The 23,051-nt window shown below is 34.8% G+C and overlaps 1 long non-coding RNA gene across 1 annotated transcript in view; it reads right to left on the reverse strand.

The window, feature by feature from the left end:
• LOC116274673 overlaps positions 1-21,856 on the reverse strand; it is a 322,273-nt gene extending 300,417 nt beyond the window's left edge. Inside the window, exon 1 of the long non-coding RNA XR_004183446.1 lies at positions 18,905-21,856. This is a non-coding gene — a long non-coding RNA (uncharacterized LOC116274673). The remainder of the gene's footprint in view (positions 1-18,904) is intronic.
• Between the last annotated feature and the right edge of the window lie 1,195 nt (positions 21,857-23,051).

Genomic DNA, 23,051 nt, shown 5'->3' on the forward strand with positions numbered 1-23,051 from the left:
TGCTGTCATTATTTCTCTCTACTCTGTGCTGCTCCATATACCCAACAAATTATTTCCTTAATTTCAAAATAAATTATGTAAGCCACAAAGATAAGCATAAGACAGAGATTTTAAAAAACTTAAAATTGATTAAAAAGATACCACTATGGGAGTCAATTTTGTATGTCAATTTGATTGGCTAAAGAAATGGATAGACAGGTATCCAGTTTAACACTGTTTCCAGGTGTGTCTATGACACTGTTTCTGGATAAGATTCATATTTGAATCACTGAACTCAGTAGATAGCTGTGCCCAAAGTGGGCTTCATCCAGTCCATTGAGGATCTGGATAGAACCAAAGATAGAGGAAGGAAGAATCTTTCTCTTCTTTTCTTCTTCATTAAAACATCTCATCATCTCCTTAACTTGGATGTTTATACCATCAGTTCTGTTGATTCTCAGACCTTTCAGACTCAGATTGAATTATACCACTAACTTTCCTGGATCTCTAGCTTGCAGAGGGCAAATCATGGGACTTAGTTTCTATAATTGTGTAAGCCAACTACTCATAATAAACTTCCTCCTGAAAATATTTCTCTCTTTAAAAACCCATTAATTCTGTTTCTCTACAGAACCCTAATACATACTGTTCCTACACTTCCTTTTGACTATGCAGAGTTGACGTTTCTTATTGAACATCCCTCTTCTCAAGAGTTTGCCTCTAACCCCATTGCTCACCCTCTTTTTCCTACTCATCTGTCTTCAGTATTCTCCTTTGTTTTTCCCACCACTGAATTTATGTGCATTTCCTAGTGTTCAGATATCTTTCCTGTATTTTTCCAATCTGCTCCTTCAGGAGCTTATCTTCCACCCTCTATTAACAGCAGAGCACATTCAGTTCTTCCTTCACTGAGAGGGACTTTGACTCTAACTACAAAAATTATGTTTTTATGTCACTTAAAGAGTAATTAATATATATACTGGAATAAACAGTACTTTTTTGTAAATATTACTGAAAACATTAAGGTGAAGTATCTTTTCCTTAGGCTAGCAATATAAGGTGCATTTTGCTTTCCTTTTTTATTCGTTTTTCATTATTCCATTGCTGTTCTGTAGCTGAACTACTTTTAGCATTCATAGATTTATGTCTGATCCTTGAATTTTACTTTAACCTTTGACATTCTATCCTGAGTCTTTGTACAAGAATGAACTCTAACTTATGGTCAAAACTAGTCTTTCTACCACAGAACACTCAATACTAGAGACTTCTAGTGTTTTTCTAATGAAACATACTGCAACTTGTATGAGGGCTGTCATTTTATTCACTGCTAAATTCCTGGAAGTACATAGGTATTTTATATTTGTGTATTGTGTGCATGTGTGTGTGTGTGTGTATACATGAGTGAATGATATGTGACTGAATTACCTCATTATTCTTCCAATAATGATAAGATGTCCTGATTATCTATTACTGTGTCACAAATTCCACCCCAATAAATATAATGGCTTATACAAAAATTGTTTCTCATGATTTTGTGAGTTAATGGGGCTCAGTTGGACATTTCTTACTCGGATATCAGCAGTATCAGCCTCTTCACTTATATATCTGGCCCTTCAGTGTTCCTCCATGTGATCTCTATCCCCAGAAGGTTCTTGGACTTCTGTTTTGGTAGTTCGGGGCTCTAAGATATTAAGATACAGCTACTTATTTCCTGAAAGATCTAGCATGAAACTAGCATAGTATCACTTCTGCCATAATGTATTGGTCAGAAAAAGTCACAGGCATGCTAGCTCAGATTTAAGGGGAGGGAACTACACTCCACTTCTCAATGGGATGAACATCAAAAAAGTGTTGCCATCTTTCATTAACAGTATGTATACTGAGCCCTCACTAGGGATTAAGTTCTATGCAAAAGAAAATTTTTAAAAAGTCATCTCATTTAATGCCCATAATGATTCATTGAGATACATACTACCACTGCCGTGAGTTGTAGAGTGGGCTGTTTATTTTTATGGTCTGATTGAATTTAGTGCTCAAGTTCTTTATCACTATGACATATAAACTCTGTTTAACTCACCAAAAGATTCTTCTAGAAAAAGTTATAACCATCTATCTTCCACTGCACGGCCAGCACAGTTGATATATTCATATACTTTTGAAAAGCCCATACGGTTGTGTTTGCAAAGATACATAAAATTGCAATTCAATCTGCTATGGTGCAATCTTTTTTTTTAGTCCATTGATAACTGACTACATGGATCAACTAATAAGATTAAAACTTTCTATTTGGTTATGGCTGCTTTTGAGGGAGGGGAGACCACATATATTTATTTATCAGCTTTTTAAATTTTACAATATACATTGGCTTGATATTGGGTCACAAGCTTAGGACAGAGCTCAGAACCAGTTGCTTGCTGAGTAGGGCATATCAGATAACTACTTAAAGTTGTTATTATTCCTTTATTGGTAAACATGACAATACTCTTGACTTTCAATCTAGTCTCTCCAGTCTTTAATGTATGAAAGGTTACATTTGGTGCATGAACAGTAGACTAATAAGATAAGATACCATTGCTTCTTTGTGTTCATAAGAACTTTTCAGAGCAATCTAGACTATCCTGCATGTGGCAAAGAATAGGATTATTCATTTTTGGCAGGAAATTTCTTGATATTAAAGCATTATTAATTTTTCCTAATTGAAATAAACATTGTTAACTATTTTGTATTTTACCAGGAAAGCACGATTTAAAAAAGAAAAAAATTCCCACATCTGAAGAAGTGAATAATTAAAATGAAGTAGAACAAAATTCACTCTGTAAAGCACTTTACACCTTATTGTTCATTGTTCAAAATTGTCCCTAAAATACAAATGGAAACACTAATTAATCTTAATGCAATTTTATAGACATTTATGTTTTTTAATCTTTGCTTTTTTGTTCAAAAACTAGTCTGACAAACTGATAGATTTCAAAATCTGTGAAACAACTTGATATTCTGAATTTCACATTTTAGTGATTTTCTTATTATAGTTTGTCACTGTGTTAGGAACCCAGTATGATTTAAATGTTATCATAGATTAGTCTTAACTTTCAATCCCAACTGGATTTCCTTAAAAGGAAAGAATTTATTCATCTCGCATTATCAAGTCTCCACATTTCAAGTCCCTAGGTGTGTTCCAGTACATTGTGTTTTAGAAAAGCAGATCTAGCATTTCGCATTTCCTCAGTGACTATGATAAAGCACTCAGTAATGGAGGAGACTCAAATGAGAAGGTCAACTTGGAGGTTAAAATTAAACACAAAATGTTATTCTATGGCAATCAGCCTTTTCCTATTCTCTAATCCTCTTCAGGGGCTAAGATAATGGAATAGGGCCCAAAATTACAATAATGGTCCAGAGCATAGTTGTATAAATAGGACGTATAGTCTGAAGCCTTGAGTTCATTTCCTGGCTTGCCCTTAAGTTGGTTAGGAGTTTGTGTGCACATGTGTTGGTGGGAAGGGGTTGGAGGAGGGTATGCTTGCATACATTTACAATCTAAAATAAATGTTTCTAAAAAAGGAGATGCATGATGTCCTCTCTCAATATTCTTTGAAATCTTAAAATCTATAATGTTGTGGGGTTTGTAAAAATTGTGTCAAATTTAGTTTGTGAAATTTAGTTATGTGAAAATTTTAAGATTAGACAAACCTTAGTATGATTTCAGAATAAAAGAAAACTTTTATTCTGGAGTTTAAAATTAGCACTAAGAATAACTGCAAACTTTATAATGATCTTATTCAAAAGGAAGTTATAATTTTCTATCTACACTTAGTAATAAAGGTAGTCTCTGAATAATAATGAGTACTTTCTAAAGACAGCCTCTAAAATATGGTTTAAAAATTATGAGTTTGGGCTTCCTTTTGTCACTAGTGACTTGACTATTTCAATTTCTAGGCCATGTCCAAGTCATTTTTGAATGGTTCTGTATGCATTAATATGAAAAACAGTGACCAAAGTTGATAAACGTAGGATTTAGCAAAAACAAATTCCTGCTGTGAAGAAGAAATAGAAGAGGGGTAGGTACTTCTTAACTGAATAGCTTATTGAAATACCAAAAATAGATAAGAAGCAGTATTTATTGAAATGCTGTCACTTTTATTGCAACAAAACACAGATCTCTTCTGGAAACCTAAGGGAAAGTGCAATTTAGTAGAGAAAAAAATCTGTAAAATGTTCTATTGATCTCTAAAAGTAAAAGATAATCAATTCATAATAACTCACTCAGGAACAATGAATGTCTACCATTCTAAGTTGAATATAGAGGAGAAAATGAGAGGACATAAATGAAAACAATAAAAAGAAGGAGAAGACGTTGTTAAATCATCATCCTTCAATTAATTTCCACAACAGAGGGTTGTGTAGAACATTGTCAAAAGCAAGACCATGGCAGTTAGGATGGAACACATTTGCTTATGGCTTGAATTGGCTGGTGTATTATGTAAGAAATATTCCACAGTCATAGTTATCTTATTTAATTTTGATTGTAAAGTACTTGTTCATATTCACAGTGTATTTAGTGTATTAAAGTAATGGCATGATTCTTTGGAGAATATAATCACATTTCTATTAAACTATATCCATTCTCATTAAGCACAGTATAGTTAGGCTCCATCTCCAGTGTTAACATGAGAAAAACATATTTACACATTAACCTTAAAGGACATTATGCTAAAGTTTCTAAATTCATAGTCTAGAAACCTTCAAATTGATTAGAGAGAATTGTTTTTACTTTACGTAGTAAGAAGTTCTCATACTCTAATTTTGTTCACTTCCAAAGGGATTAAAGTTTTTATATGTAAAAATCATCTAAATATTATCAAATAGTATTTGAATACAAAAAGTTAGCTAATGAATTTGAGCAGTAAACATAGCAAAACTGTTTCAGTCCTAGGGAAACAGCCCTATCCTCTATTCAATTTATCTGCTAGATGATTCCTCAATTCTCTACATAGATTTAACTTGGCATAGAAAGTCATTTTATGCTCCCATGGTCTTTATGGAATTATAAGCTTTTGTTTTTCTAAATTTAGATAATAGAAGAGTTAAAATACAGCTAAGTAGTTCAGGCCACCTTTCAAGATTCAGAAATGCTAACTACTTACCATATCTTAAGTCTTGGAAATGTTCAGCTTCATGCTAATATTTGTAATTATGTTTATAAAACCTTTGAATTCTTAACTGGTGATGCATTAGATAATTTCAAACATCTACTTTAAATTATCTAATGTCACACATTTTTTTCAATTATTTAACAGACATATTATAAAATTCCTTACAGGATATTAACATATGGGAGGATAAATTATACACTAAACAATTAGACTAACATTAAAAAGGAATATATTTGGAGTCTTCATAGACAAATTATTAAGGAATTTCTGAATCTTGATGATGGATATACGTGGATAAGGCTTTAAAGTGTTTAGTGCCACTAAATAAATGCAGGGAATTTTACAGATGGAAGTCTGAGCTTAAAGAGTTTGGGCTCTCTGTTTTCTCTAGCGACTTGACTGTGAATGTGATCATGACTGTGTAAAGGCCAGTAGATATACACTAACAAGACTTAGTTCTAGCAAGAGTTCTTAATAAGGAAGAGCTACTAATAAATCTTGCAGTGTGAGCAAGGAACAGTCATTTAAAACATGAGGAAAACTAAAATGCAAAGCCCAGGTGTACATAAATAAATAAATAATCTGGTTAACTTAGATTACAAAGCCAACTGCCCAAAAGAGACTTTCAGATAGCAAAATTAAAGGGAGCTTTTATTTCAACACCTTTATAAGTGCTCAGCTCCAACAGAATGTAGACATCTAGACTGCTGACAAAAGCACAGGTAACCCACTGTCAGTTCATTCTCTTTACTGGAAATTAAATGAGGTTTTTCTTTGCACTGAAGTGGGAAACAAACTTTTTTCAACAGGTTGTGTTGGTTGCTTTAATTGGACAATTCCAAAAGAAAGAGCTTTAAGAAATCATCAAGATATTTAGGTAACAAAGGGTATCCTCATCTGGCAATCAGAGAACTTTTGCTCTAGTAGAGAAGACAGTATTACAGTCAGAATAGTCTGGGTAGTACAGCAGAGAACTCTCAGCTGCTTACTTAGCAGAACCGTGTTTATTTATTTTTGTTTACTCAAATGACTAGCAAAACTATGATTAACAAAAGTAAGCTGTTATATAAAATAATGATATCCAGTAAAACCAATATAGTACTAGATAGAAATATCTCAATAAATGAAAATTCTAGAAAGCATCCAGTAGTACTCCCCACATTCACTGGCATTAAAATCTTTCTCAGTTAGGAATCACTTTTCTGAATTATGTTATCCAAATGTTCAAAAAAATACTACTATGATGGTATCGTCCCCTAAGGTACATTTTACTATTGCTTTCATACTTTCCACACTTTCCTGCCTTTTATAGTTTGCTAAGTTTTACTAGTCCTAAACTTAATTCCTTTTGCTCATATAGTCTATGTTGCCAAGTTTTTGTAAGTATTAGAAAAATGTTCATATGAAGATTTGCTCACCCCCCAGACAGAAATTAAGATCATATTTTCTAGGCTTAGAATTTCATCTATATGTTGAGAGGACAATATAAAAATTTTTGTAACCTATCGTATGACCCAGCTATACAGTCAGCAAGAGAAAACAGCAGCTATTATTATCTTCTTTGCTTTAAGAGAATTAAGTGAACCATGAGCACGTAAAATGATTACTGACATTTTGTTTCAGTGTATTAGTAAAAATATGCATCATTTCCAAAATTTATTTGGCAAAAAGAAAAACCCTCCTGTGGGGGACAGTTAAGAGGCCCACTTAGATTTTAAAGTATCTATTGGAATCTTATAAACTAATTTTTACTTGTAAAATTGCTTTTTCAATCTTTTAATTCTAAGAGAATCACACAGTATTGTACATTTGTTGTATTTATTACAGCTAGCTAATGAAATCAGAAATCAGTAATTAGGTTTAATGAGTAAAATTTTTATGACAAAAATGTTTGTAATTTAGTTATAAAAACACAATCATTTAAAACCAATACTTGGGTGAGTGCAAGTCTATAATCCCAGCACTTGGAGAGGCCAAAGCAGGAGGATTGCTTGAGGCCAGGAGTTCAAAAATCAGCCTGATCAACATAGTGAGAACCCCATCTCTTAAAAAAAAAAAAAAAAAAAAAAAAATCAACCAGGTGTGGTGGTATGGGCCTGTAATCCCCACTACTCAGAGGCTAAAGTGGAAGGATTCCTCAAGCTCAGGAGTTTGAGACTTCAGTGTGCCATGGTCAAGCCACTGCACTCCAGCCTGGGCAACAGAGCAAGATCTTGTCTCAAAATAAATACATAAATAAATGAAATAAAAAATAAATAAGTAAAACCAATACTCCACCAAAGTTAGTCCCTCCTAACAAATGTTTATCGTTTTAGGATTACCAAAGTCATTCAAACTGTTAAAACAAACATTTAATTTGCCCCTGTTTAGTAAATATACTTAGAAAAAAGTTTGATTTAATAATGATATTTAGGTCCAGGGTAAGTACTGATTTAATTTTCTTTTACCATAACTTATGTGGACACTAATATTCTTTCTTATCTAAATGATAACTGTCTAATGACGACCAGAATGTGTCATTCACTTATCATACAGGCCTTTCTATCAAGTGCCATTGATACTGATGCTTTATGATATCAACTATAATTTTAATTAAGTCTTAATCTAAGATGTTAGAAGTTATTCAGCCAGAATTTGAGGTAACCTAATATCAGATTTTTACTAATATTTTAGGAACATAAATTCAACTTTAGACTCACACTTAAATTTGTAGAGCATATTTATATAATATAGAGGAAGGTAAAATGTATCTCTAGTAACTATAAGGTTCTTTCCACAGAAATCTAAAAATCCTGTATCTACTGGTTCTGATCAAACAACAAATTGCTCTGGTACTGCAACCTCAGGCTCCAAAAGAAAACATGGTTCAAGGTCATGGAGGACTAAAAGGAAATTCAACAAGGAATATCTCTGAAAGTAGAAAAAGGAAAAATAAAGAAGCCAAAGTGGGCTTATAAGGACACAAATTTCAAAAATAAGCCTATGGAAAATGCATGGAGATGTAAATATCCAGGAATAGGTTCAAAAAGGGTGAGAGCCCCTAAATATCTTCCAGGAAAGCTCATCTAAACCAGTCTCAGTGTTGGAATCAAGCCGACCTTTGGGTGACTCCAGGGTTTTCATTTACTCTAAGGCTTTGGACCCAGAACTTCCAGAGTAACAAAGAAAAAAGTATAATTTCTTCTAAATAACAGCTCTTCAGTTATTGAAAGATAGAACTATCAATCCTTCAGTGAGTCTTGTCATTGCTAACACACATCTTTAGTTCTTTCCTAACACTTCAAATGACAGAGTTCCGTGGTCATTCACTTGGTCCTTCACTATTACAGTCATTTTCCTTCCATTCTATGTCATTTTTTTTTTTGTCTTTTTGTTTAACAGTACAAGGATCCAAAATAAACTCAACACTACAGATTTTGATGAGAAGCACAGAATGTGTTGGTGCCAAGCTACTTGAGTGTAATTTTTTAATTACTGTATTTCAAATAATAACACCTTATATTTTCTGTGGGCTAAATCAAACTATTCAGTTGCCTTTAGGTCTCAGAGCACACTGATTGCCTTAAATGGGTCTATAGTTGTTTTGCATATGTAGTATTTGTGTATTTAAATAGTTGGCAAATTCCTTAAGGACTTTAACATATCCAGTGTCCAAGACATATTTTATGTACCCAATATGACATTTTCTAATAGGTGACCAAATGATCACCGAGAAATTTAAAGCTAAATTGAACGCACATACATGCGAACTTGGCATTAACTTAGTATATCACTCACTCCCTTCAATAAATATTTAACTTGTGGATAAGAAATCTTTTTCAATTCATATGTTCACTTTACTCCATGACCCCTTCAAACTTTAGCAAAATACAGACAAAATCAAATATAATTCAGTAATAAGCATTTTACTATTGTCACAAAGAAAAATACCTCTTTACTCAGCATTTACACTGTTTCAAATGCATGCTGCTGACATTTTTTAACAAATATGATGCTTATGATTCAATTATTCATGTGGATTTTTAAATAACTGAAATGAACAAGATTTATCACCTATTCAAAGTCATCCAAATGACTACTGTGAATTGAAAAGAACAAAACTGTCATACAGCTTGAAATAAAAATTGTGGCTCTGAATTCTGGACCAGGATTATAGTATCGGAATTTTTCACTTTAGTTCTGATGTTGATTTACGTTATATAAAGAAATTAAAAGCAAACTAAGAACTTTCCAAAAAATGTTCTAGTTAAAAATAATTTTGCTTAAATTATCTGTGATTATAGTAGCTACATAAATACGTACAAAAAATTACAAGTTTTGTCAGCATGAAGTCTTGTAGTTGAACCTCACTTTCATTGTTACTAGCCATATGACCTGTGGCAGGTTACTTTACTCCCTATCAGAATGCTGCTGACATCCTTGAGCATAAATGTTATCTTTAGGAAGATTAAGATACGAACTTCTTCAGCTTTTGTTTTAAAGTTTTAATCTTTTAACTGTCTGGGTGGTCTGACTGACTTCCATTATTTTAATTTCCACCTCTAAGTTGATGACTTCTAATCAGTATCTTCTACAAAGTGTTTCCTCTTAAATCCCATAAATCTATATCTAATTGCGTCTTTGAGACTTCTATCTTTCTGTGCACAGGCAATTCAAATTCAGCATTCCCAGTCTGAACTCATAATGTATTTCCATTAATCTGCCTCTCTTCCTGGATCCTACCTAGGTGTATCATTGACTCACTTGATGGATTATAATACCTCTTATTTGGCATCCCCACAGCAATGTTTGTTCTCTACTTTATTGCAAAAGTAATTGTTCTTGGTAATTTAATCTTGTCATTCTTTTGTTTAAACACTTAAGTGAATCATGATAACTTACAATTTAAAATTCAAATTCCATACTATCATCCCAGACTTCCATGCAGTAAACTTTCTCTCTCTCTTCAGTTTCAGTCCTCATTATCCGTAGACTCACTTTTTGATCACATTAAATTGTAGTTCTCCAAATGCATCACTATATTTCGAACTACTCTGCCTTTCTTCATGCTTCTCTATTCATTTGGACTTTCCCTTTCTCTCCAACTAATTAACATCATTCCTTAAGACAGTTCAAGTGTGATCTCCTGCTAGAAGTAAAATTAAACAAAATCTTCTCTAATTCCTTTCCTCCTCTCCTCTGATTTACATGGAATAAAAGCTCATTAAAAACCATATTGCTACAGTTCCAGTTTATGTTTTAGTTATCTTTGCATGTGTCTACATTCTCTTATTTTTCTCCGGGTCTTATCAGTTGACTCCTAATGGTATAAGAAACACTCAGTGTAGATCTCAAGGACAAAAGAATGAACAAATGACATCTGAGTTAGCCCTCAAAAGATAAGCAACATACTGACTTGTGTAAATGGAAGAAAGATTGTGTCAGGCAGTGGGATAGCATGAGGAAGAAATCGAAAAACACATACAAATCAATGTAAAGCTGGTCAAAATGAAGATAGTTTAGACAACATGGTACAATGGCTGCTACTGATCTGGCCTTATCCTCTTAGAGTACTTGAAATTATCAGGAGAGCCTATCCAATCTAGATAATTCCTCTTTACCTTGGTGCTTTATATAAATAATACATGGATTTTTTGAAAATGACTGAATTCATTTCATATAAGTACTCTATAAGGTAAACAAAAATACATGGCCAGGCACGGTGGCTCATGCCTGTAATCCTAGCATTTTGGGAAGCTAAGGCAGGCAGATTGCTTGAGCCCATGAGTTTGAGACCAGCCTGTGCAACATGGGGAAACCCTGTTTCTACAAAAAATACAAAAATTAGACGATGTGGTGGTATGTGCCTGTAATTCCAGCTACTCAGGAGACTGAGGTGGGAGGATCAATTAAGCTCAGGGGCTCAAGGCTGCAGTGAGGCATGATCAGGCCACTGCACTCCAACCTAGGCAACATAAATATAAAAATAAAAAATAAATACAACTTCGTGAATGTAGTATATAGAATCATATTCTGCATATTTCCAATTTCTACTTGATCAGGTATCGATAAAAGCCTTGTTAATAATTATAGGAAAGAGAACAGTCTCTGCTCTGGGCTTCAGTGCTCTCTCACATTGTCCTCAAACCACACCATTCTGTATTATGTGTCTTCATTCTTGCATTGCAGGCTTTCTTCAGTCTCTGCTTCAAGGCCACCTTCAGTAGATTTATTTTAATCAAAGTGATTATTAAGCTAGTTTCTTCTTGTCTGTTATGTGCTATAAAATGTCTGGCCTGCAGTACTTAGGACTGCGGACTTGCTTCTTTCTATTTGGGGGGACCTGAATTTTCCTGTCTCTAATCTTAGGACATTGTGTTCTCCAGCCATCTGTTTCTGGGTTCTGCCTACACAGCAGAGATGGGGGAAAAAAAGTTTTATATCCTACTTCTTTTGTTGGGAAGAGTAACTTCCAGATTGAGTGTGAACTAACAGCAGAACTCCCACCACACAGGAATGTGGAGGTCGTGACATTTCAGGTATGACACCAGTGACACCCACCCCCAAATCCAGTAACTCAGTTTATATCCAATAGACGACATATATCCAATGTCATGAAACCTCACAGGGAGCACTTTGTGACAGGAAAATAGAATTTATGAAGCTACTAAATTTGGAAAGTCAGATGAAATAAAAATCTTGAATCTTAAATAAAGGGCTGTAAAAAGATAATGAATAAAGAAACAAATAAAGGTAATTTCATGGGAATTACAGCAAAACTATAACACTTCTCACAGCAGAGGGTAAAATAGAGTTTTTCCTTTAACACTGAGAACTTGTGGGATGCAATGAATATATTATGTGCTCCAAAATTCTAAATAAACTTATTTAGCATTGGTCAAAATTTTCCATTAAAAGATGTGACCTTTCTTCATGACAAAAGTATTTTTTCATGTTGCTTTAATACTAAAAGTAAATTGCTCCTGAGTACCCTTGCATTTACGCAAGACTGGTATCCACAGTAATTATTGCTAAAGGACAACCACACCTGCTGAAAGCATAAAAATAGGTCTCTATTTACGCTTAGAAATTGACAATTCTTAGTGGCATGTGTTATGTTTGATAACAAATGTTACTTGGCAGGATAAAGTAGTGACTTTCAATCAACATCAAAAAGGCACATTGGAATATATCAGAGAGAATGTTATTTTGACACATTGAAAATGTGGTATAGATAAAAAAGAGATCCAACTGAGTTTAAATTAATTTTATTCAAGTGTGAGCTTTTTAGACAGATGTTATATCTATAATATTAATGTATGATATTTAACATTTAAGATATTCATTGAAATATTTGGCTATCATGGAATTTGTCATTCTTTTCTTCTCTATAACTAGGTTATCCATATGCAGGGAACTCCCATTTCAAAGATAAAGGAAAATGGCAATTAGACATTAAAACTCTAAAGCATTAAATAAATCATATATATAAATGGTGCTCACTTGGTATTTTTAAATATTCACCTGTCTTGTTCATATTGGTTATTGTCTTATTAGTATTTCTGATTTTTTAGCAATGTCATTACTTTCTCACAAATGTATAAAATACTACATAGATATGACTAGCCCATATTACTAGTTGCCTCCTTTCTATTTTTGTATATATAAAATTATATTGCCTCAATATTTCAATGTTGCGGATAACAAAACCTCATGAGAGGTTGAATACATATACAAGAATGATTTCTATGAATATTTTCCTTTAAAAGTAACAATGTGCAGAAATAAACTTTAAATTCAGTCATGGAATTTTATAGGCTTAGTATTAGACAATATTTGCTCTCATTTATGATTTGATAAAAATTAAAATGCTATGGAATGTACCAAAATCTCAACACGAATGCAGTTTTCTGACACTGGAGAAGCTACTGTGTTATGCCACCCAGATTTACCCTTTCGGGCTGAAGCATTCATCCCACAGAGAAAGGGCTTCTGCCTTCTGTTAGCCACAGATGAGTTATTTAGGAATAGCTCTCTGCAAAAGGGAGATGGAACATTCAAGATTAATTGCTTTCCCCAGGGACAGCCAACATCCAATACTATTGATGTGGGGAGAAAGATCCAGCCTTCTTGCCACAATTTTGAATACTTTTGGACCATTCGTGCTTCAGAGCTCCAACAGAGACAGAGGAGTCCTCTGCTGAAACTGTATCAATTTCAAATTCTCCCTCTGCTTACTCTTGCTTTGCTCACTCTCTTACAGGTATTGTTCCTGAGAGCATTCTCGAGCATACCAACTGCATGTAAATTCTATCTCAGGGTCTATTGCCTTGGGAAAATGACCTATGAAAATTGACGTTAGAGTGGTACTAAGAAACAGGCACTAAAATGAGATTTTGGAGCCATTATCATTCATTGTAAGACTACTACCCAATTACTGGTGTTAGATGAAGCAATGATGGACCATGGCATGTGGCTTTCCCCACTAGTGAACTGGGAGAAGATATTAGTGGAAAGGAATGCTCTTGTGGGTGTAATAGACCAGCTGCTTGACAACTTCAGGGAAGTAGCAATTATGATGACAATAAAATCAAATGGCTCTTGGTAGGTGCTATTGACGCATTAAAGGAAAAAATACCAATAGAAAGATGGAGGGTAATTAATTACTTATCGGAGACAAAGTATGAAAGCTAGAATGCCTCTCTGGTAAAAAAGAATCTTTTTTCTTATATTCTTGAGGTAGTAAATTCCGAGGACCAGATCCAGGACTTAAAAAGATAGAAAAGCTTCCAGGAAGATTGAATTCTCGATGTTAGCAAGTCTACTCCGCCAAGGTCACATCCATGACTGGGAATGAGTGAGAACTGAAGATTAAGATTGGAAAATCTGTATCTGCAAACTAAAATTCCCAGATGCTCCAGAACTCTCTGGCCCTGCAAAAGTGGTTCACTGTTCTTTGTTAATATCTAGTGTCTTTCTACTTGCTTGAACATACAGTTAGAATTTATAGGTGTGGGAGCGAACTCCATGATTCAATATTTAAAACCCTAGCAAGGACTCTAGGAGATAGGCAGTAACATTCTATGAGAATAACTCTTAGAAGCATGTAGAAAGCAATGGTGGAGACAGGTGGTAACATTCCATCAGAATAACTCTTAGAAGGATGGAGAAAGCAATAGCCCACACTAAGTGAAGTAAAAATGACAAAGGCCATAAAAGGTGTTGGAAGAAGAGTCTGAGTGGCTCAGAGAAGTGAATATGCTACATAAGAGAGTAAATATGCTACATAAAGTCAGAAAATTCACCAAATTACTGTGCTTCACAGAGTGGGCCTTGAAGATCGTGTTTACTAAAGGGGTAAGAAATTTGTTGGATATAATATTATTTTAAAAGCTCAGTGGTGGCTGTCTTCTGCAGAGCAGGCATAATAGGAGCTGCTATTACAGAAGTAGGTTCCGTAATGGCAATGGGAATGATATAATCCCAAAATAATAGAGTTCATGTGGTGTTATTTAACCATCAAAGATAAAGTTGAACCAATTATCTCAATGAGAACAAGGTTAGACTAGCAATAAGGGTGGCCTTACTTATAGAGAGCCTTGGAAATTGTGAAAGTAACACAGCATTTCTAAGGACAGGATAGGGTATTGTTCAACCAAATACAAAGAAATCAAGGTTGATTGATCAGGTGGTTGAGTGAAATTGCCCCAGTAAAACTCACGATTCCTCTCAGAGTGTCCAGACAAGAGTCAGTTTCAGATCTGGAACCCTTTGAAGATAGGCTAGGTCCACAGGAGGGAGGATCCTGCCTTATTGCAATAGGGTATATAGTAAAACTTCCTCTGGCATTTTCCCAAAGTGTTCTACAGCCATTTACTCAAGAAACTTTATGTTGAGGAAAAGAAAATAAGCAGATATTTTATGACTCTTGAACACTGTGTCTGAGATGACTTTAAAGTATGAATATGTCCATTATTTTCAGGATATAGAGGCAGTGTAATTGAGACTTGGAAATAATGCTCCAATGCATTTACTGGGTTTCACGAAAGGCTACAAGTTTTGAATGGTCCCAGAGAAGAATACAGCTTGACAGCAGGTCCAGGCTTCAGTGCAAGTATCCCTGTCTCTTAGGCTATATAACTCAATAGACTGTATGATCTTAGAAGTAAATGAGAAGAATTCTACAGCAGGAAAATCACAGCGTAGATTTATTGGGTTCTTGACAAAGGCTATGCCATCTGCAGCAGAGAAATATTATTTGAAAAGTAGTCTATAATGTCCTCTGGGCCTTGGTAGAGATAGAATACCTGATACATCAAATGTCCATGCAGCCAGCATGCTGCATCATGGGTTAGTTATGTTTTGTCCCAATATAGAGTGGACTGGACCTAACAACAATCTCTTGTAAGTTGAAAATGGAATATGTGGATATGATCAAGTGAAAAGAACACAAGGTTCTGTTCACAAACAGGTGGAACAGATTTGAGTGCCTCTCTCTTGGCTCACAATTATGGTTGGGGGAGAATCACTTGGATTATAGATCCATCGGCTCAGTATGTAAGATGAAGAGAAAAATTACCTGCTACTATAGGTCTTCACCCTGGAGTGGACATGAAAGTCAGCCATAGGGGAAACTCCTTGTATTGGTCAGAAATTCGTATAGTAGGCCATCCATACTGTGTGGGGGAAAATGGCCTGAAATAATATATATAGTCCCATGGCAGTGATGAATGATTTAACTATTGGGACACAGACATGAAAAGAGAAAAACTGGAAAACTTGGGGGGGGGGTCTCGTAAAAAAAAAAATGAATGTAGATAAGTCTATGGGAATTTTTGTAGATCTTTGTATGGTATGTTGACACCCATGCAGGAACATCTACCTAGAAGTGGCACTAATAACACAGAAATCAGAACAACTCTACCATTTGACATCAGCCAGTCTCTATCATTGGCCATTTCAGTGCTCTGGGCTCAAGAACAGAGTAGATGGGAAGGAATATATGGAGCAAATAGTATGGGCTTGCACTCACTAAGGCTGATTTAGCTACTAACAGCTATGAAGGTCAAAATTTTCTGCATCAGAATACTAAGCTTCCAAAAATCACTGAAGTGATAATAAATGTTTAACAACTGGCTATCCAGGGAAAAGAGCCCTAATTTCTGTAGTATTAATACACCAAGCATGATAAATTTCAAGTCCCTAACCTGACATCACTGAAAGTAAAACTGTGAAGAAATGCAAAATTTAGATCTTAAGAACAAAATCAAGACAGCTTTAGCATACCACTAACTATATGACACCATCCCTTTAGGAAATCAACCTAGGAACTTGATGGAAAGTTGATTACATTATACCTTTACCATCATGGAAAGGACAGTGAATCATCTTGAATGAAATCAATATATATTCCAGAAATATGCTTCTCCAAATCAAAGGGCTTCAGTGAGTGCTACTATCTAAGGATTAAAAGGATTGTGAATTCTCTGGTGTGGTATTCTGTATAACATCACATTGGATGAGGAGAGTTTTTTCCTAGCAAAGGTAATGTGGTAGTGGGAATATAACCATGAGATATAGTGGTTCTACCACACATTGTGCACAGCAAAGATGTTGGCCAGATCAAACAGTTGAATAGCGTTTTGAAGTTGCAGCTAGCTACTTCGAAATAATCATCTTGACACTATAAGGCATCATCATCCAGTACTTAGAACATGTCAAATCAATGACAGTTATGTATCCTTAATAAGTTGAATACGTGGAACCAAAAGTGTAGATGTAAGAGAGATCTTGCTTTCAATGAATTCTGGTTTCCTGTTTGGGAAATTAGTTGTTCTAGTTCCTAAAATTCTAGGTTCTACAGCTCTAATGTCTTATTTTCATATAAAATAAATACTTCTACATAGGGTACTCAGCAAGAGCCTCATAGAATTGCAAGCTCTCATACCCCAGATGCAGGGATTATTGCCTGCTGAGAGCTCATAAACACATTCCCCTTTGAATAAGATTGTTGCCTTACCCTCTTCCCAGGGGCAGCCTGCATGAACTGTCCTGATAACCATATTTCAATTCGGGACACCTTTGAAGGGGCATCTCAGATTCAGAGTTTCATTTATGTCAAATGAGGCCTCCCTTCCAATTGTATTCCAGTTCAGTTTCTCTCCCGCCCAAACCTGCTTTCCTCACAGACAGTGGTCCCAAGAGCACTTCTTATCAAACCACTTGTTTGAGAATGTCCATTTTAGCATCTGCTTCCAGGGAAACCCAAACTGTGATAGATACCACTTCAATCTCATCTTCAGAAATTTGTAGCAAATTCTCTAACCTCTATTTCTGTCTGCTTCATACCAAAGCTCTCAAGTTTTATTTTCTAATCCTTACTTGCTCTTACATTTTTTTTTTTAATGCCAGAAGCAGTCTTCATGCAATCTGGCATTCAATTTTCATAGTATATTTATATGTGCTAAAAACGACCATTTTATCAGGAGCAAATATCCAGCTCTGAATTAAATTACCTCATTCCCCTGCCACCTCACCATAGTTAGAACACAGCCTGACTTCTCTGTAGATATGAGTATTACAAAAGACAAGACTTTAGAAATGAAATAGCCATAAAACTCCTGTTCAATTTAAAACAAAACCATGCACCTTGGAGCCAAGTCCCACTGTCATCTCTTGGTCTATAATTGCATCACTATAAATAGCAGTTTTCTTTTTCTTCTAAAATTGCTTCAAAGACTAATGTACAGGAATTCTTATATTTTAACAAATGAATAGGTGGTGAAGCCTTCCTTCCTCACCAATTGTGAAAGGGGCTTTTGTGGATTATAAAGACTATTTGACTTTTTATTACTGAGACATCTATGTGTCTAACACATCATTAAATCTTTATGTACTTTTAGAACTTTCTGAAAAATCTACTCAGGTTTCAAATGCATTCAGTATATAAGCACTGCTAAAATAAATAGGGTGTTAAAATAAAACTTTTAAGCAGGGCTTTATAAGGTGAGATAAACAGTACTGCCAGATAAAATTTTTCTTGTTTAATTGGCCTTCATTTCTCAAACCTCCTACTTTTCTTTCTTCGAGTTGTCTAGCAACATGAAAATCCACAGATCTTAGGTGGTAGTTTAGATTTTTTCTTCTCTTTACCCCCTGTTTTCAAAACTTTGTTTCCACAGTAAAGAAGCAATGTTCTGGTTGATTCCTAAACAGTGTGTTTTAAAGTAATTTGGAAAATCTAAAATGGGTAACAAGATAAATTTGTCTCCATATCCATTGAAGTTTATGGATAAGATACTATAGCCAAGGAATCCAAGGTTTTTCTTGACACATCAATATGTAACATAAGAGCAATATTTAGTAGCAAAGTATCAATTTCACTATAAATGGTGCATCACAATATCAATATGTTGAATCAGTATCTATTCCCGTAACTCACCTTTCTTCCACTTATCCTTGAAGTCTCTCAACTCTAATAATTAGCAAGTACTGATCTGATAAATTATAGCATTCATCTTTCATTTTTCCTCCAGTACTCCAGATACTAGTCTTACCACAGGTGTAATTGCCATGTCATTTTTAAAAAGACATGAAAATAATTTTACTGTATAGTAGATAAGTATTTCAATCAGCCTTAAGATAAAATTAACGTCCGAAACATGCATGATTGAATAGAGAAAACATTCGTTAAACATGGAGAAAAAAATTATAATTTGTAATTCATGCCATTCAATTAAATGTACCGTTTAATGTGTATGTAAGGAAATTAAGTTTAGGAAAGTATATATTACCTGTTTGCCTTTTAGTCTCTCTGCTCTTCCTTCCTTTCTTTCTTTCTTCCTATAGGTGCTATATTTCTCTTAGTACCCCAAACACACAGCACTGCACAATTGTTGTAGAAATCTTCCTAAAGGAAATCAATTATTGATTGAATTTACAATAAGTTGCAGCAATAAATCTCTATCAGCAGAAAGCCAAATCTATTTCCCCAACAAGTTCAAATAAGCACATCTACTGCATTAAGTGACTGTATTGGAAATAAAAGCATTTAAGAGGCTCACTAAATAATATGTAAAAAATTATAACTGGTAGAATTATTTGGCAACTATAGGAGCTAGTTAGAAACTAGTCTTCAAAAAGGTGAGTTTGAAGTAAAATTGTATACTTTCACAAGTTCAAATCAAATAATCGCATTCACATGAGATAAATAATATAGGTTGCTCATATTTTTAAAAAATTCAAATACTAGAAGGGATATATAATTCAAACTATACAGTTTTTGACATTAAAACTGGCCAGCTTATAAAATTCAGAGTATCTATTCAGGAGCCCTTGCCCATAGTCCCTGGAATCTAAGGCAGATTCAGTAGAGCTAGTAAAGCAATAAATGAACTGGCCCTAAGCATTTAAAAGTGAAAGCCAGGAGTTACACCAAACTGAGCACTATAATAGCTTTCTTATAGTGCATGACAGTGGAAAGTGTCTTTTACTCAAGAATCAGTACGGTTGACTAGGAAAGAATTTAAAGATCTGGTATGGTTTTATGAGATTAAGGAATGAAATTGTATTTTATTTCATTCACTAAGTGAGCAAATTACTTCTCTGCTTGCTCTGGTTACGTCCTTACAAATTGGTGATAACCTTATCTTCCTTTTGAAAATCAACAGATGGCATGAGGGTTAACTGGTGAATTTAGGGGGGAAATCTCTGTACATAATTATAAAATAGTGTCATTCTCCTTAAGTTAATTTGATTTTTATGTATCACTAAGAATTTATGCAACTGTTTTGAATCTACCACAAGCTTGTCAAGTAACTTGAGATTTTGTTATTGTTGTCAGGTTTTTTTTTTCCTGCCTGTTTCTTATTTATACATGAGAATTCTGAATAAAAATTGAGAGGATTCTGACCAAAAAATTATTCCTCAGACTTACAGATTATTTCCTTCCTAGATACCATACCAGGAAGACAGACATGTAGGAAGTACTTGTAACTACTAAAACAATCATTGATTCATTTATTTATCCACTAACACTTCCTTAATATCTATATCTGTCATTGCATCAAGCCCCCTTGCAGACATTGGAAATACAAAGACAGATGTTATTGTAACATAGTTTTCACATGCTAAGATCTCATAACCCCTAGCCTGGAAATTCCTAAGGAATTTGACTCTGTAGGACTCCTGGGGAATAATTATCACCAACCTCTCACTCAGGGTAGCATCACTCGCTCTGGGTAGCATCAGTCTTAATAATAATGACAGACATAGGGCTGTACACAAGGAGGCAGCTACTAGCTTTTTATTAAAGTAGTATGTCCCAAAATCATGAGAACATTTCTTAATCTCTACCTCTTTCCAGTTAAATTCCTTTGGTCTCTGCACACTAGAATTCACTACAGTCTAGTTCCATAGTGAAGTATTTAAGAGTTTATACTCTGCAGTTATACTATCTGTATACAAATCTTTATCTGTATTCAAATCTTTATTCTTTTTTTTTACTAGCTGTGTATACTTGGACAAGTATCGAAGATCTCTGTGGCTCATTTTTCTTTTCTGAAAAATACGGATATTAATAGTACCTAAGACTTTGGAGAGACTTAAATGAATTATATACATAAAGCATGTAGAATGGTAGAATGATACTTGTTTCATAGTAAGGACTAACAAGTATTAACTACAATCATCATCACTGTATGCCACAGACACATTTAGAGGTAATTGGTAACAAACAACTTAATACCGAAGAGTCTGTTCTTCAAAAACCAAATGACCCAATTAATTTGAATATTCCCTAAAAATTGTCCCTGCATTAAAATAGGCCAAGAATGGCTAAACTGATATTATTACCTTTATAATAAATTAGTCAATCTTTCCTAGGATTTACAAATCTTGGTCTTGGAGCAAAGAGAAAGTCATCTTCAGATCTCTTTTGTGAGCTGCCTTGTACTCACCTAAATGCCATCACCTACAGCAACAATACTTTTGCATATAAACTACACAGTTAAAACCTTCTCTCAGAAACCTGGTCCCCCTCCAGCATTCCATCTCAGTAAATGATCACTTTAAACCAAAAAGTTACATGAGCCAGAAACCTTGCAGTCATCCTTGGTCCATCCCTCTTAGAACTTCACTTTCCACATCTCTCAAATCAATCAAGGAGTGCATTGGACTCTATTTTTGAGGTATCTGTGGATTCCATTTCTATCTTTCCATTTTTATTCCCAGTGAACATGACCCCTTACTTAAATTGCAATAAGTTCAGCTGTCATGGCCATTTCTACTCCTCCATTCTCTTCACAGCCAACAGAATGAAAAATACAAAAGTGAATATGTTTCTCCCCTCTAATGAAAAAGATTTTCATGGCCCTTGAAGCAAAATCCAAAATCATTAGCATGAACTACAAAGTCCTCTGGAATTTGACACTGCCAGATTGGATTTAACTCAGGCCACTGATTATCTTTCTCACATTTCTCTCACAAACTAGCCTTTCCTCAAATACTCCAGGCAACAGTGCTGCCTTTACTTCCATAATTGCTGTTTCTTCAGCCTGGGAAGCTCCATAATTACACCTTCCTCCCATCTTTTTGGCATGCTAATGCTTATTCATTCATCTATCCACTCTAGATGAATTTCTCAAAATAACAGACTAAGTTCTTTTTTTCGTTTGTTTTCTTTTAGAACAGAGTGTCACTCTGTCAACCAGGCTGGAGTGCAGTGGCAGGATCTCTGCTCACTGCAATGCAACCTCCTCCTTCAGGGTTCAAGCGATTCTCCTGCCTCAGCCTTCCACGTAGCTGGGATTATAGGTACACACCACCACGCCTGGATAATTTTTGTTTTTTTAGTAGAGATGGGATTTCACCATATTGACCAGGCTTGTCTTGAACTCCTGACCTCAAGTGATCTGCCTGCCTCTGCCTCCCAAAGTCAGACTAAGTTCTTTTACAAACTATACTTCTCTTTTCTGACACTTATCAGTAATATAGTTCAATTATGAATTGTATAATTTGTTGTTTAGTGTATGTTTCCACAATTATAATGTAAGTTCCACAAGGGGAGGGGCCTTGTATCTTGTATCTTGTATTCATAACTGATTCCCATAGAACCTTGATTTTTTTTTTTTGATGCACAAAATTATTACATGAGTTAATTTCACATTGAGACTCAGTATTATGGTAAATGAAATAAGCCAGACATGGAAAGAAAAGTACAGCATGACCTCACTTATATGTGGAATCTAAAAAACACTGGCTACAGAGAAAGTGCACAGAACAATGTTTACCAGGGATATGGAAGGGGAGGAAATGGGCAGAGGCACACATCAAAGGGTATAAACATGCCATTACATAGTGACATGGTTTGGCTGTGTCCTCACTCAAATCTCATTTTGAATTGTAGCTCCCACAGTTCCTATATGTTGTGGTAAGGACTCAGCAGGAGGTAATTGAATCATGGGGGTGGGTCTTTCCCATGCTATTCTCATGATAGTGAATAAGTCTCATGAGATCTGATGGTTTTATAATGGGGAATTTCCCTGCACAAACTCACTTCACTTTGCTTGTTGCCATCCATGTAAGACATGACTTGCTCCTCCTTGCCTCCACCATGATCGTGAGGCCTACCCCAGCCATGTGGAACTGTGAATCCTTTAACCTTTTTTCTGTATAAATTACTTGGTCTCTGATATGTCTTTATTGGTAGCATGAAAATGGACTAATACACATCGGATGAACAAGTCTAGGGATCTAATATACAGCAGAAAGACTATAGTTAATATAGTTAATATTATTGTTTTGTATACTGAAAATCTGATGAGAGTAAATTTTAGTTACTTTTATCCCCCCCAAAAAAGGAAAGAAAATAAGATAATTATGTGAGATGTTTTGTTCTTACCTGTAGTAATTTCACTATGCATATGTATCAAAAAATGTATC

Source organism: Papio anubis, chromosome 4 (assembly GCF_008728515.1).
Source record: "Papio anubis isolate 15944 chromosome 4, Panubis1.0, whole genome shotgun sequence".
NCBI classification, from domain to species: Eukaryota; Metazoa; Chordata; class Mammalia; order Primates; family Cercopithecidae; genus Papio; species Papio anubis.